This window comes from Zootoca vivipara, chromosome 9 (assembly GCF_963506605.1).
Source record: "Zootoca vivipara chromosome 9, rZooViv1.1, whole genome shotgun sequence".
Classification (NCBI taxonomy): Eukaryota; Metazoa; Chordata; class Lepidosauria; order Squamata; family Lacertidae; genus Zootoca; species Zootoca vivipara.
This window is the reverse complement of record NC_083284.1, coordinates 61,966,198-61,981,971: the sequence shown is the minus strand read 5'-3', so window position 1 is coordinate 61,981,971 and position 15,774 is coordinate 61,966,198. Positions and strand designations below refer to the sequence as shown.

Here is a 15,774-nt window from a genome sequence, read left to right as displayed (position 1 = left end):
GCTCTGATATAGTAAAATATAATTTATCGAATTTATATACTGCCCCATGCCTGGAGGTCTTCAAAATATACACACAAACTAGTGTCCTGCATTTTGCCCCGATGCGATGTAGAGGTCTCTTGGATATTCATACTGTTCCAGTAATTTTTATGTCAGCGGAAGCAGCAGTTCTGCACTAATGAAGAGTCTGGTTGTTGTTGTTTGTTTGTTGTTAATTAATTAATTAATCTAGTTCAATCCCCTGCAATGCAGGAATTTTTCACCCAACACGGGACTTGAAGCCACAACCCTGAGATTAAGAGTCTCATGCTCTAACAGTGGGTTAAGCATATTTGCAAAGGTCGGTCCTACATGTCTCGGGAAAAGCCAACAATCTCATAAGTATCTTTCACATTCGGATAACTGGTCATGAGGAAGTGACCAAAGGTGGAGACTCGTAAGTTACAAATCTTTTGCCCCAAGTGCGGAGCTGCACAGAAACAACCTGCCTTTCCCACATCCATTGGGTCCAAAATCAGCTAAAAACCAATACAGAATAATAGTTCTCTTCCAAACATATCCAAACCCAGAACCTCCAAGTGTCCCTATTTTCCAGGGATGTCCCTGATTTAGAGAAGCTGTCCGGGTTCCTATTTGATCCCGGAATGCCCTGCTTTTCCTTAGGACGTCCCTATTTTCATAGGAGAAATGTTGAAGGCTTTGGAGTTATCTGACCCCTGAGCTGCCAGAGGGCAATCCTGTATAGGGAAGTTTTTTTATTGTTTTATGATGCTTTTGTATATGTTGCAAGCTGCCCAGAGTGGCTGGGGCAACCCAGTGAGATGGGCCGGCGTATAAATAATAAAATTATCATGGGATGCTAGATTTCAAAAAGTAAGAACCAGGACACCCCGAAAGTTGTTGAGCTTTCTTTGGGAAGACCCCAACATTGTTGAGCTTTTTTTTTACAAAAACGCCCCCCCCCCAAAAAAAACCCCAGTGATTTTTCTATTGATTTGCCTAAGATCAGGACATCTTCACAGAGTTTTAATACCGTAAGGATAAATTCCAGTAAACATCAACATCAGACATCAACATCAGGACAAGGCCCTGTTTCGATTATTCTTCATCAGCTGGAATGTAGAAAGTAAAATAAATTCTTTGGCCTGAGTTCTTGTAATTTATCATTTATTTCTGGACTCTCTCAAGAACTCCAATTTCCACTGTAAGATCAGGACATAGCACCACCTTTTGGAAATTCCCCCAGGACTTGAATGCACCTTTGAAATCCCTGTAATGTCCGGGGAAATCTGGACCTATGGGAGCCCTAAGAGAGAGCAATGGAGGGATGTGTGAGAAAACAGATTGCCTCCAGACCTGACTTTTCCTTCCCCTGCATTTGTGCCGCTTCGAGTACTCAGGTTGTCTTGATCTTCTAAACCCACAGCAAAACCCACACAGGCAGAGCTGAGAAGCCCTCAGGAAACTGACACAAACTCAACTGCTGACTTATCTCTCTCTCCTCCTTCGCCCTTCCCTTCACACCACTTTCTTCTCTGCTGAAGCTAGTAAAGGGCAGTGGTGCTTATTTGAAAATTAAGATAGCTGCATTGGCCTCTTTTTTGCTGCTTGAAATGGTAAATTATTGCAAAACGATGACTGCAAAGGGAATGGAGAATGGGCCGTAATTTTTAATTATCACCTTCCTAAGAACACTGTTTGTTGCCAAAGTTTACAAGTGACCTTGTTTATCATCCTGAATCTGGTAAGTAGGTTCTTTCTTTCTTTCTTTCTTTCTTTCTTTCTTTCTTTCTTTCTTTCTTTCTTTCTTTCTTTCTTTCTTTCTGAAGGTCTATCTACCCACTTTCCTCGCTGATTATTAAGGATATGTCCAAGCACTCCCGCTGAACGTCTCCACGCCCCCACCTCCATCGTTCACCTTCACCTCCACTGAGGTACATTTCCGAGGGAAGTTTTTAATGGCTGACATTTTGTTATTTTTTATATTTTGTGGGAAGCTGCCCAGAGTGGCTGGGGAAACCTAGCCAGATGGGCGGGGTATCAACAATAAAATTATTATTACTGTATTATTATTATTATTATTATATGGGTGGTACTCAAAACAGAACAGTTTTGTCTAATTGCCTTCTTCATTTCTATAAAAATTATTGTCATAATAACTAAAAAAAGAGAAAGGATGCTTGGGGGGCTGTCTGCTAGCCTGTATGATTATATATATATATATATATATATATATATATATATATATATATATATAAGATTTCTTAGTTTACAAAAATATGTGCATTGTCTCTTGACATGTAGTGAGATTCATAGGTTTGTATACGTTCGGCAGCACTGCCTGTGTACAACTCTCCCAGTATCGCACAGCAAAGGACTGTTGGATCCGGGACGAAGTGCAAAGCAAAGTTTTAAAGCAAAGTTTTGACAATTAGCGTGATTTGGGTTGCTACAGCTTAAATATGTTGTCAACTTGAATTTTATTTGTACGCCGCCTCGATGTGTATGGCACTTTATGGAGGAATCAAGAAAATGCAAGTTCCTAGGCAGAAAAGTTTGCAATGTACCCTTTGCTCAGGCCTGGCAATAAATTGAGGAGGGCACATTGCCAGTTAGGGCTATAATCCTCTACTTGTGAGTAGGCCCCACTGAGCTCAATGGGACTTACTTCTGAGTAGACATATATAGGTTTGCCCTGTCGGCAGGCATATTGAGAATTACAAGCAAGCTGCTTTATATTGAATCAGATGGTTGGCAGCAGATTTCCAGAGTTCTCTCTCAGCCCAGGTTCTCACCTGGAGATGCTAAGGATTGAACCCAGAATAAACTTCAACCGTAGTTCATGAGGTTCAGACACGCTACATGTTGAGTGTTGTTTGGCTAACCTTTAGGGATTGCACACTGACCCTCCAAGTGTCCCTATTTTCCAGGGACAGTTCCGGATTTACAGAAGCCATCCCAGTTTCTGATTTGATCCTGGAATGTCCCACTTCTCCTTAGGATGTCCCTATTTTCATCAAAGAAATGGTGGAGGGTATGGAGTTATGAGGCCAATGAGATAAGTAATTATACAGCATTTAGACGACATCTGAAGGCAGCCCTGTATAGGGAAGTTTTAAAATGTTTCGTTATGTTTTATATATGCTGGAAGCTGCCCAAAGTGGCTGGAGCTGCCTAGTCAGACAGCTGGCTATGATGATGATGATGGAATAGGACATTCCTATTTTCATTGGATAAATGTTGCGAGGTTATGCAGTGATGGAGATGTGAAGCCAAATATACCAGCAGTAAAGGGCACAATCTAGTTTAAATGTTCTCATCCCAGTGATTTCAATAGAAGATGTTTAAATATATGCTTATCTGCCCCTTTGAAATTAAAAGACTTTGCGGCCACTTAACTTTGGTTGGATAAAGCACATGCACGCCAGTTCAAGTTTATCCATATATTTGCCAGCTCAAGCTTATGCATTTGGTGTTGTGGGTCCAACTCAATGGAACTCCCTCCCATCAGAAATCAGGCAGGCACCACCCTGCTGTTTCAGATGCCAGGTTAAGATGGTTTTATTTCAGGAGATCTTTGCACCCTGAATTTGGTCTAATGTTGTATTTTCCAGTGTTTTAATGTGTGTTTGTAATTTTATGTATCGTATGTTTTTATTTTTGTAACTCACTCCGAGTCCCGGAAAAGCCATCTTTGGAATCAATAGTAACACTGTGGAAAGAGCAAGTTCAATCGGGATATTTTGTCCTAAATTCAGAACGTGTTCAGAATACACACAGAAATAGATTCATCATAGGGGGTAAAGGAAGCCGAGGAAGGCAATCAATAGCTGATCTTATTTCGGATCCTGAAACGTTTGGGAGGAAGGTCCTGCTGCATTCCTCACTTCCCCTTCAATCACAGGACTTGTCCTGGGAAAAAGATCAGGGAGGTATATGATGTCAAATGTGCCACACAGAATAACCTGGAATAAGCAGGCAAAGAAAGAGAAATGTTCCCCTATGCTGCCATGTATAAAACAATCTGAATGATGAGAGGCCCCACTACAGAATTAGGAGTGTAAAGATGAAATCATCAGTAGGCTTGTGTGCATCTAAATCCATGTTAGATTGTAGCCTGGAGATTTTCACAGGTTACATGATTCTAATCTTGTCTACTTAGAAGTGAGCCCTACTGAATTCAGTGGGGCTTGCTCCCAGGTAAGTGAGTTTAGAAATTCTGTCTTGTTCTGCAGTGACCGTTAATAGTTCTAACAAACATGCTAGCATATACTGTATTATTAGGCTGTATTATTAAAGTTTGGGTGTTGTTGTTTTTAAAAAAGGTATATTTCTCTGAAATGAAATCTGGCCCACAGAAGTGACAGTGATACACCATATTCTATTCTTCCAATTTGTACAATGAAATGCTATCGATTTAAATGGGAGAAAGTTAAGAATGCACTTGAATATTCCACTGAAACCAATGAGATTTGTCCTTATCTCCTGACAAGCCGATTCCTAAAAGATGAATCGATCGTCATGATCCATAACTTGAGGATACAGCTGAAGCCAAAATTTTAGCATGCACTGATGGGACGTGGGAGAAGACCACATTTGAAAGGAAGGCTCCCTAGTAAATTGGTTGAATGCTCTGTTCTAAAAGGCTGCCGACACAATTATTATTTTTCTTTCTAGCATTGCCACACTTCACCCCTATATTTTATAAAGTGTGTGTGATATGTGCACATATACAGACATGGCTGAAGTTCAAGATTCTTCTCTGAATCGAACAAGTTGATAACGTACAGAATACTAAGCATTGTGCTTTGAGAAACTGACTATCAGTGGTCATTTTAAAAGACGCCACCAGACCTCACAAGGGAAAGATGGTTGCTGTTAGATACATTTTGTATCAAAAACCCAAAGACTGGGAAGTCAACGTGCCATTCCAAACTTTGGACCACAGTTTGTGGTGCTTTTTACACAGTCCATAAACCAGTGCAGTTAGGTGCATGTGCCTTGAGCCCGCAGAAATCACAAAAGTGTTTCTGTGGTGGGTTGCAAGTATCTGTGTCCTACCCAGAGATCATTTCTTTGTGGGAAAGAAAGGGCTCTACTCAGGGCCGGATTTAGGTTTGATGAGGCCCTAAGCTACTGAAGGTAATGAGGCCCTTTATATGTCCAGCTGTCCTTTGTTAACAACAAATTGCCACTGTTTTTTGTGTTGAATATATGCTATATGGTAATTACTTACATCATAGGAGCCTACAGAACACAAAACACTGTTGCTGTATGTAGGTTTTATTTGATTTGTCTTTTTATCTTATATTTTGGAAATGCACATCCAGGTTTTTTTTTCCTTTAATTTTTTTGGGGGGGCCCCAAGAGAGTGTGGCCTTAAGAGTGTGGCTTGCTTAGCTTATACGTAAATCAGGCACTGGGACTACTGTCTCATGCAGATCCTCCAAATGTCCCTATTTTCCAGGGACGTTCCTGATTTAGAGAAGCCATCCCGGTTTCTGATTTGATCTCAGAATGTCCTGCTTTTCCTTAGGATGTCTCTATTTTCATTGTAGAAATGTTGGAGGGTATTATGCCTGAAAGCAATCCTGCTTAGGGAAGTTTTCTCTTAATGTTTAACATTTTATTATGTTTTTATATATATTGGAAGCCGCCCAGAGTGCTGGGGCAACCCAATAAGATGTGTGGGGTATAAATAGTAAAATTATCATCATGGAATGAAGCATCCCTATTTTCATCAGATAAATGTTAGAGGGTATGCAGCGGTCCAGAGGAGCTCCGGGCCACTTGCTGCTTTTGAGGCCCCTCGCCATAATAAAAACTAAAAACGGCAACACACAAAAGCAAAATAAGGCACCAAAAATGATGTGGGGACACTTGGAGTGTTTGCCTCTGAGGAGGCCTGAGGATTCCTGGTTCTTCTACAGAATATGCATTTTATCCTAAGCTGTTCCCCACAGATTAAGTTAGATTGGGGCCCACATAGATATCTTGGGCAACTAAGATATACCAGGGAGCCCAGGTGGTTATAGACATGGTGTCAAATGCATGTAGTGGCTGATTTAAAAACAGATGGGTTTGGCTAGCAGAATATGGATGTACAGCACCATAGGTCAGTGCTGTTTTTTTAAAGACGTCTGGGAGACTCCCCAAAAGACAATCCTTTTTCCTGGATCTTTTTACGGCCTTTTTTTTTGGGGGGGGGGGGGAAGAAAGCTCAACAACTTCTGATTTTCCTTAAAAAACTCAACAACAACTCCGGGTTTTCCTTAAAAAGCTCAACAATTTTGGGGTGTCTTGGCCTTTTACACCAATCCCATATCCTTCTGCCTAGTGACCACACAATTCAAAAGCATCTGGTGTGATGTCAGTGTGGAATAGCTGTGAGTCTAGAAGAGCCATTTGCCCTATCTATGATGGTTTCTCTTCCTCCTCCTAAGCAGGAGTCAGAGAAGCAATACAGACCCAGCTGCATTGCAGACAGCTCAGTCTCTGAGTGAATAGGTTCTCTGTAAATTGTATCTGAATCTTGCATCCCACAAGTACAATAGGCATATTTCCTAAATGTGTTTATACACCTGCACCTACTGATTTATAATATGTCCTGCAAATGCTGCAAATGTCAGGTTCAAACCTCATAATCTGAAAACATGCGGGTATACCAGAAAATGACCAGAAAATAGCTACAGGGGTATATTTTTGCAATGTGGAAATGAAACAGATGAGCTGTGCATCTGAGCTGTACATATGGCAAAGCTCCTAGGAGCTTTTCCATCATTCACACACCTTGGGCTTCCTTCAGATTAATCCACGCATTGTAACCTTTTTGACAATTGCCTCTTTCCATTTTCAGTACAAAAAAAGGAAAGTTGCCGTATTTTTACCAGGTCTCACTTACGTGCCTTTAAAAACAGCTCTAAAAGCAGAAATTTATCAGGTGATGGTCTCCCCACAATCAATCTCCAGACCCCCCCCCCCAAACCAAAAACTCCTTCACCTCTTACACTTCTTAAACGCACATGAACAATATCAGAAAAAAAGAGACAAAAATCTTAGGCCAAACTAAACATGACTTTGACCGTGTAGTTTGGTCTCACATAGATTATTTTGGTTTAACAAAATGCTTGCTTCAGGGGACCCCTGAGCCAGAGTGGGACCATTGATGCTTTCCTCCAGTTGCAATGCCAGGCATGGCAGGGCAGAATTCCGATTAGGACGGAAGTGAGGAAAAGGGTTAAAGACCCCTCACCCCAATCCAGTCCCCCCCCTCTTCACCTCTGGTTATTATATAACTAACTAAAACAGCTGCACAAAGCCTAACTGTCCCACAAACTTCATGTCTCGCTTGATGCTTAGCAGAGAATGAAATGGTTGTGATTAAAGTCCATGTTAACATCCATAGACCCAGAAATTCCTGTTTTCATAAGACTGCTTCGTAAAATAGAATGTCATTCTGCTAGTGACCCGATTTTTTTTTACATTTTTGTTTTAGGGTAGGGGGAAGGAAGGAGTACTTCATCCGAAGCAGTCACTCTGGAAGATAGGTGTAGAGGAAGGTAAGGAGAACTGCGCTCACAAATCAGGCATCTGATGGGGTTACTTCTTGCCTGTAGAAGTCCAGTGCACCATAAATTTATCAGGCTTTTGGAGGTGGTATTTAACACCAGTCAGATTAAATCAAATAAACAAGGGATATTTGGTGTTCGTGTTGGAGGAAAGAGGGAGTTATATTCACATGTGCTGGGGGTGTAAATATGTACAGTGTTTTGTTTTTTAAACAAAAGGGTGTTTAAGGAGATAGCAGAAATCACTGGGTTAAAGCTGACCAAAAGTCCAGAGGTAGCATTATTATCCATTTCCGATGGGGTGGAAGATTCTCAGGCTATGAATGGCTTACTCACAAATTTATTGACAGCTGCACAAATTATGATAGCTAGGAAGTGGAAGGGGCAAGCAGAATATAAAATGGAAGAATGGTACAAAGAGGTGTGGGATAGAGCTATTCATGATAAATTAACATGTGCCATTAAGGTGAGATGGGGAATATGTAGAAGAAATGAGATATGGAGGGTGTTTGTAGAATTTGTACTGATAAAATGGAAAGGGGTCAAAAATACTGCAAGAGGTGTTTAGATTTTGGGAGGTTGGATAGTTACAATGGAATGGTCTCAGTGGTGGGGTGCACATTTTAATTATTATTTATTTATGTCTATTACTTTGTCAAAAGAAAATATTTTTTATCAGGCTTTAAGATGGATTGATGTCAACAATACAACATGACCACCTTTCATTGCTGTTTTTTAAGTTAAAAGCAGCTGTGCATGTGTGGGTGGCTCTGAGTTTGCTTTCAACGTCCCGGGGGTGGGGTGGGGTGGGGTAGCTCTTTCCACATGTCATTTCCCTGACCTGGTCCCGCATCCTGAAGCCATTGTTGCAGATTTGTGGGTTGAAGATGTGCTACGGCTACTAATACATGTGTTCAACTAGGGCTGCCATACGCCCGGATATTTTATTATTTATTTCTTTTATTTGGACCATTTATATACCGCTCGTAGTTAAACAAAGTTTACAACATAGGTTAAAACATCTTAAATAAACAGCAAATACCGAAACAAAAAGGAGAGAATTTCTACGTTCTATAAAACTTAAACTAAATAGAGCATCCTCGTCAGTATCAAAATAAACGTTGCCACGTAAAAATCAGCTGCAAAATATGCAAGGGAAATCCATGGTAAAGGACTAAATCCAAGCATCCTCTAACGACCAGGAAGCAAAATAATTAAAAATGAAAATGAGCTAAAAAGTATAAATTTCACATTAAAAAAACCACAAAAACTTGATTCACAATGAAGCAAAAGAAAATGTACAGCACTTATATAGATTTCCCATAGAACAGCTGCCATATGAGTGTTTGTAACAACTTTTGGGGTTTCTTAAGAAAAAAGCTCAACAATATTGGGGTGTTATTTTTTGAAATATGGCAACAACAACAACAACAACAACAACAACAACAACAACAACAACAACATATTATTTATATCCAGCCACTCAAGGCAACCCTAGGACCTGTCCACAATTGAGCAAAAAGTAGACCGCATCACCATTTGTCCTGGACTTTTCACCCTTAACTGCAGGGTTTTTCCGACTGGTCAGATTAGACTTCCCAAGGATTTTTTATTTATTTTTATTTTTAAACCTCTGCATTTAAAGGGGGAAAGACTTTTCAGAGTACAATCTGGAGTCTAGGCAGGGAAATGAATATTGTTTTATTACCTTTAGAGCCAAAGATGCTACTACTGAGTTATTTAAAGGGATTACAATGAAGGATGTTGACTTGGAAACGATTGTTAACCTCCTTATCGGTGTCAGGATCCGTATAGCAGCAAATTGGAGGTGAAATTTCACTCCATCAATTCTTGGAATGGTGTAACAGAAAATGGAATATAGTAATACTATTTAAATAGTAATACTATTTAAATTAAGAAGGAGTAATAAACAGCAATCAAATAAGTTTGGTAAAAGCTGGATTTTAATTGGGATGCTCTGGAATAAAAGAAGCAAGACGGTGTTTAGCCTTATGCTTCCTTTGCTGTATAAGTTGTAACACATGTGCTTAAAATGTAAAAAACCTTACAGCCAAAGGTACTGGGCTAACCCTTCAAATGACACAGTACACAGTTTACAGTATGAAGGCCATTTTTAGGCAAGTGCAGAAGCTGAAATCCATCTTTCTTTCTTTTTCATTCAAGGGAATGATACACCCTGACTTTTCATGAAAGGCTTTTGAGTGGTTTGAAGAGTCGGGGAACCGCTCCATAAACATTAAAATTCAGAGTTCTGTTTCTCTTCCCAGTTTAATTACTCATGAAGAGCAATGGGTTCTTTTGTTTGCTTATTCATTTTCCAAATTTGTATACAGCTTCACTGTTAAAACCTCAAACCTCTAAGTAAAGTATGCATCAAAATGATCAATCAAAGTCAGAAGTTGAAACAAGCTGACCTAAAAAGATTCCTATTATACATAAAACCAGGGCTTTGATAATTGCACAAGGTAAAAACATACATACGTACAGTGCCTTTTTCTGGGAGGTATGCAGGGGTATGCATACCTCTAAACATTTTGTGAATCTTTGTACTTTTGTCCATTTACTGTATTTATTTCTCCTGATTTGAACTATAAAATGGTGATTTTCTTGAGTCAAAATGAGAGTACCCCTAAACAATTTTTTAAAGGAAAATGCATAAAACCAGTCGTCAAATGTGTGTGTGAGAGAGAGAAAGAGAGAAGAAAATGGCCTGTCAAAATGCCTGTCAACCTTACATATTTTTCCCGCTCTTGTATTGACTGCATGGCGGGCTGTTCTGAAACTGCTCGTCTGAAGAGCTCCAATCTCCCAGAGACTTTGCAGCCTCGCTACTTTTATTGTGCAAGTCTTTTCTTACTTGTTGAAATGGTGGTGGAGTTCGTTGTACATTGGAAACTATTAGAAAACCCTGCTGTGAAAACTTTAGTGAACTTGTTTGCTGCGGACTAGAACCCTCAGGTCCACAGCTCCGTAGTCAGATTCACCGAAGCAGGGGGGGGGGGAATATGAGGGGAAGCAGTGATGCAAGTCTTGGACAAGTCTGAAGCTTCTCACTGGCCTTTTTATTTCAAGCTGAAGCTGTGGAACAAAAGTCAGAACTAACAATGGAAGAACAAAAGCAGTAAATCTTTTACCTCTCCACGGTGTCGAAATTCACCATTAAACTACAAGTGTTATTCCAATCCTACTACGGTAACAATTTTATCTGTTTACAATGGTTTTAAAGATAAGTTATAAATTTTCCCCATTCCTTATGAAGATTTTGGTCTTTCTGATTTCTGATTCTTCCGGTCATTTTAGCCATTTCGGCATAATCCATCAATTCAATCTGCCATTTTTCTCTGATTGGGACTTTATCTTCTTTCCATGTGCCTGCCTAATTTGTTGTGAGGGACTTCCGCAGGCTACGGCCCTGAATGCACGAACTTACAGGCAAGCACTAAAAGCAGCTAAAAAGGGCTTTAAGAGCAGTTCAAAAGACAGCGGCTGACGATGGGTTTAAACCAGGGGTCCGCAAACTATTTCAACAGGGGGCCGGTCCACCGTCTCTCAGACCATGTAGTGGGCCGGACTATTTTTTTTTTTTGGGGGGGGGGGGGAAATGAACGAATTCCTATGCCCCACAAATAACCCAGAGATGCATTTTAAATAAAAAACACACATTCTACTCATGTAAAAACACTAGACAGGCCCCACAAATAACCCAGAGATGCATTTTAAATAAAAGGACACATTCTACAGTACTCATGTAAAAACACGCAGACCATCCGCGGGCCAGATTTCGAAGGTGATTGGGCCAGATCTGACCCCCGGGCCTTAGTTTGCCTACCCATGTATTAAACGATGTGATGTAAAATGAGCACCTTTGGCAACCAGGGGTGTGGGGTGAAATTTTGCATAGGAGGACAGTTAGGGCCAGAGCTGTCAGCTTGCACGATCAAGAGACTCTTTTCATACATCTGGCAAAGCCGACCATGACAAAAAAACTATTCCATAAAGTAGAGACTGTGGGCATCTGTCATATCTCAGACAGGGATGCTTTTCCGCAGGCCATAGGTAGCCACGCTGAAAGCCCTGTTGTTGTTGTTGTTGTTGTTGTTGTTGTTGTTGTTGTTGTTGTTGTTTATTTATACCCCGTCCATCTGGCTGGGTTTCCCCCACCACTCTGGGTGGCTTCCAGCAAATACCAAAATACATTAAAATATCACAGATTAAAAACTTCCCTAAACAGGGCTGCCTTTAGGTGTTTTCTAAATGTCAGGTAGTTGTTCATCTCCTTGACCTCCGATGGGAGGGTGTTCCACAGGGCGGGCGCCACTACCGAAAAGGCCCTCTGCCTGGTTCCCTGTAGCTTTGCTTCTCGCAGTGAGGAAACCGCCAGAAGGCCCTCGGCGCTGGATCTCAGTGTCCGGGCTAAACGATGGGGGTGGAGACGCTCCTTCAGGTATACAGGACCGAGGCTGTTACTGTTCTGAGTTACTGTGGAGCAGGATTTTGGTAGTCTGAAGAATTTAATGAGAAACTTTCTTGCAAAGCGCAGTGACCTACCGGGTAATATAGGGGAGAGCTTATCTTCTTTAGAGGCCATTCTTCTGGGATCTAAACCTATATATATACATAGGTAAAGGGATTCCTGACTGTTAAGTCCAGTCACGGACGACTCTGGGGTTGCGGTGCTCATCTCGCTTTACTGGCCAAGGGAGCCAGCATTTGTCCGCAGACAGCTTCCAGGTCATGTGGCCACAACGACTAAGCCACTTCTGGAGAACCAGAGCAGCGCATGGAAATGCCGTTTACCTTCCCGCCGGAGCGGTATCTATTTATCTACTTGCACTTTGATGTGCTTTCGAACTGCTAGGTTGGCAAGGGCATGGACCGAGCAATGGGAGTGTGTGTGTGTGTGTGTGTGTGTATACACACACACACACACACTTGTGTTTTATTGCTACTTTCTTTTTGTTTCGGATTGTCAAAAAGTGAAAATCCAGACACAAATGCTGTTGAGGTTTTTTTTTTGCAAAAATTGCCAAAAAAACCACAACACTTCTGATGTGTGTTTCCCGGACATTATTGACGCTTTCCCAAAATTACAACAATATTTTTAAAAAATCATAGTATATCCAGCTAAACCTAAACGTATCAAATGACCACCCCTGTTTTAGGACATAATTAAACAACAAACTCATATCCATTAATACCAGTGTAGCTGTTCAACAGTCCTCCAGAGAATCCTGGGAATTGTAGTTTAGTGGGAGTCTTTTACCAGTTTGTGTCTGGGATAGACATACTCCTGGAATGCATCAGGGTAGATTTTTCTTTTGCACAGTCAATCTTTACAACTGATCCTTGGCTCCATCTTCGGTCCTTCCTGGCAGAACCAGAGGATTATTGTGGCCAATCTACACAATTTGAAGAGCTGCGACAGTGCCGGATTCTCTCAAACCACCTCCTTCCTTTTTTCTCAGAGGCTTTTTTCTCACATTTCCTATTTAACACGAAAGCATGAGCATGGGAGCCCACAAAGGTCCCTAGCTGGTACATCTTCCTCCGTTACTGCTGCTTTTGTGCTGTACGTAAAGTTGCATTGACACACAATGACCCTTTGCTATGATATGGCTGTAATAAAATCACAGTCAGGCAAACTTCCGAACTCTGAGCTTTTAAAAAGCACAACGAACTTTTTTTCTTTTTTTCTTTAAAAAAACCACACGAATAATATAAGCAAAGGGTGCAAAATAAATGCCCAAATTAATTGTGCTAAGAAACCTTTAGAAATGTAGAGGCAAGTCTTATAACTTTAAAAAGTAATGCTTACGTTGCTGCATGAGCTTTCAAAGGCATGAACCAACTACGTCAGATGCATCAAGTCGATAATGAAGATTTTCCAGAGGGTTCACTGTGTTGGTCTGTGGCAGGAAGATAAAAAAAGCAGGGCATCTTATATCACTTTAAAGACTAACACATTTATTATGCAATTATTATTGGTTTAAAAAATATATATATAATCCTGGTCTTCATCCAAATCTCTAAAAAGAAATGAAAGAGAAACACAGTCCCTGCCTTCAAGTTTATAACCTTAAAAAACATACAACACAAACAGAAAATGCATACCCTCCAACATTTCTCCATTGAAAATAGGCTGCTCTGGTTTCACCAGAAGTGGCTTAGTCCTGCTGGCCACATGACCTGGAAAAACTGTCCGCGGACAAACGCCGGCTCCCTTGGCCAGTAAAGCGAGATGAGCGCTGCAACCCCAGAGTCGTCCGCGACTGGACTTAACTGTCAGGGGTCCTTTACCTTTACTTTTTTACCTACTCCATAACAACAACAACAACAACAACAACAACAACAACAACAACAACAACAACAACAACAACATTATTTATATCCTGCTCATCTGACAACAACAACAACATTATTTATATCCTGCTCATCTGACTGGGTTGCCCCAACCACTTTGGGCAGCTCACAACATATAATAAAACATTAAACATTAAAAAAACCTTCCCTATACAGGATTGCCTTTTGATGGATTGGGGATTGGATAACTCTATACCCACCAACATTTTTCTGATAAAGATAGGGATGTTCCATTCCATAATGATAATTTTACTATTTATACTCCACACATTTTACTGGGTTGCCCCAGCCACGTTGGGTGTCTTCCAACATATTTATAAACCATAATAAAACATTAAACATGTTTTTTTAAAAACAAAACCCTTCCCTATATGGCTCGGGGGTCAGATAACTCCATGCCCTCCAACATTTCTCCAATGAAAATAGGGATATCCTAAGGAAAAGCAGGACATTCTGGGATCAAATCAGAAACCGAAATGGCTTCTCTAAATTAGGGACATCCCTGGAAAATAAGGACACATGGAGGGTCTGAAAATGGATAGAGAGAGAGGAGGAAATACCTCCCTATGATATTATGACATAAGTTCGCGGTGGACAAATTGTGACTCTCCAGATATTGTTGGACTCCAGCTCCCATCATTCACAATAGTCAGGGATGATGGGAATTGTAGTCCAACAGAATCTGGAGGGCTACAGGCTCACCACTCCCAGCAGAGGTGAAGATCTGGCATCTGGGTATGTGCATTTTATTTTTTTACAAAAAGTTTGTGTGTAAGACTCATCCAGTGGTGGGGAGGGAAAGCCCCTTTTCACACGACTGACAGCCTGGGATGGGCAGGCCAGGATCCTGGTGGAATGCATCTCAGGACTATTTAATTGCTCATCTTCTAACATTGTGTATGCCATCAAATGCCAACAGTGCCCTTCAGCTCTCTATATTGGACAAACAGGCCAAACCCTACGCCAAAGGATAAATGGACACAAATCTGACATCAGGAACCACAAGACAGAGAAACCAGTAGGAGAACACTTCAATCTCCCAGGACATTCTATACAAGATCTCAAAGCAGCTGTTTTATTACAGAAAAAATTCAGAAACAGACTGGAAAGAGAAGTTGCTGAATTGCAACTCATTAGCAAGCTTAAAACCATGGAGCCACCTGGAATGAACAAAGACATAGGATTCTTATCTCATTATACATGATCAAGATTTCCTTAGCACCTCAGCCCTTGCTTCCCGCCCCCCCCCCCCCCCCGCGAGACCAATTGCAGTCATTAACAGTCGTTAACAGTCATCAACAGGTTTACCACTCCTATCAGCCCATCACCCATTCCCATCACCCCCCACCCCCCATCCTATACATAAGGGTCTGGTGGATTCTGTTTCAGTGTATCTGACGAAGTGTGCATGCACACAAAAGCTCATACCAAAATAAAAACTTAGTTGGGTGCTACTGAAGGAATTTTTTTATTTTATACTGAATTACAGTTCAGTTGTAAAATCAATGGATTTTATTACACTGCCTGTGCTAGTTGGTTTACCAATGCCACAATATCTGTGCTATCAACACCTGTTTTTATTTATTTATTTAGAAAGTCCACTGTTAATAGGGTAAATCATATTATTAACAGTGGCCAGTCCCAGGAAACAGTTCTTAATAGCACAGACATCCTGTCACTGTTGTCAATTAACACAGGTGGTATGAATTTTTCTGCACTTACTTTCCTTCTGAGCTCACCATAAAGAGGAAGACAAAGATACAGTTGGATATACATTCAAACATGTGTGTGTATGTGATACACACACAAACACACAAACGCACAC

General features: G+C 40.8%; 1 protein-coding gene and 1 long non-coding RNA gene across 2 annotated transcripts in view; one reads left to right on the top strand and one right to left on the bottom strand.

Annotated features, from left to right (window-relative positions):
* Positions 1-1,391: 1,391 nt before the first annotated feature.
* Positions 1,392-15,774, top strand: part of RHOH (ras homolog family member H) — a 23,116-nt gene continuing 8,733 nt past the window's right edge. Inside the window, exons 1-2 of the mRNA XM_035111923.2 lie at positions 1,392-1,744; positions 7,496-7,559. The gene's annotated coding sequence lies outside the window, so the exon portion shown is untranslated. The remainder of the gene's footprint in view (positions 1,745-7,495; positions 7,560-15,774) is intronic.
* Positions 13,377-15,774, bottom strand: part of LOC132592653 (uncharacterized) — a 29,353-nt gene continuing 26,955 nt past the window's right edge. The window contains exon 3 of the long non-coding RNA XR_009558176.1: positions 13,377-13,495. This is a non-coding gene — a long non-coding RNA (uncharacterized LOC132592653). The remainder of the gene's footprint in view (positions 13,496-15,774) is intronic.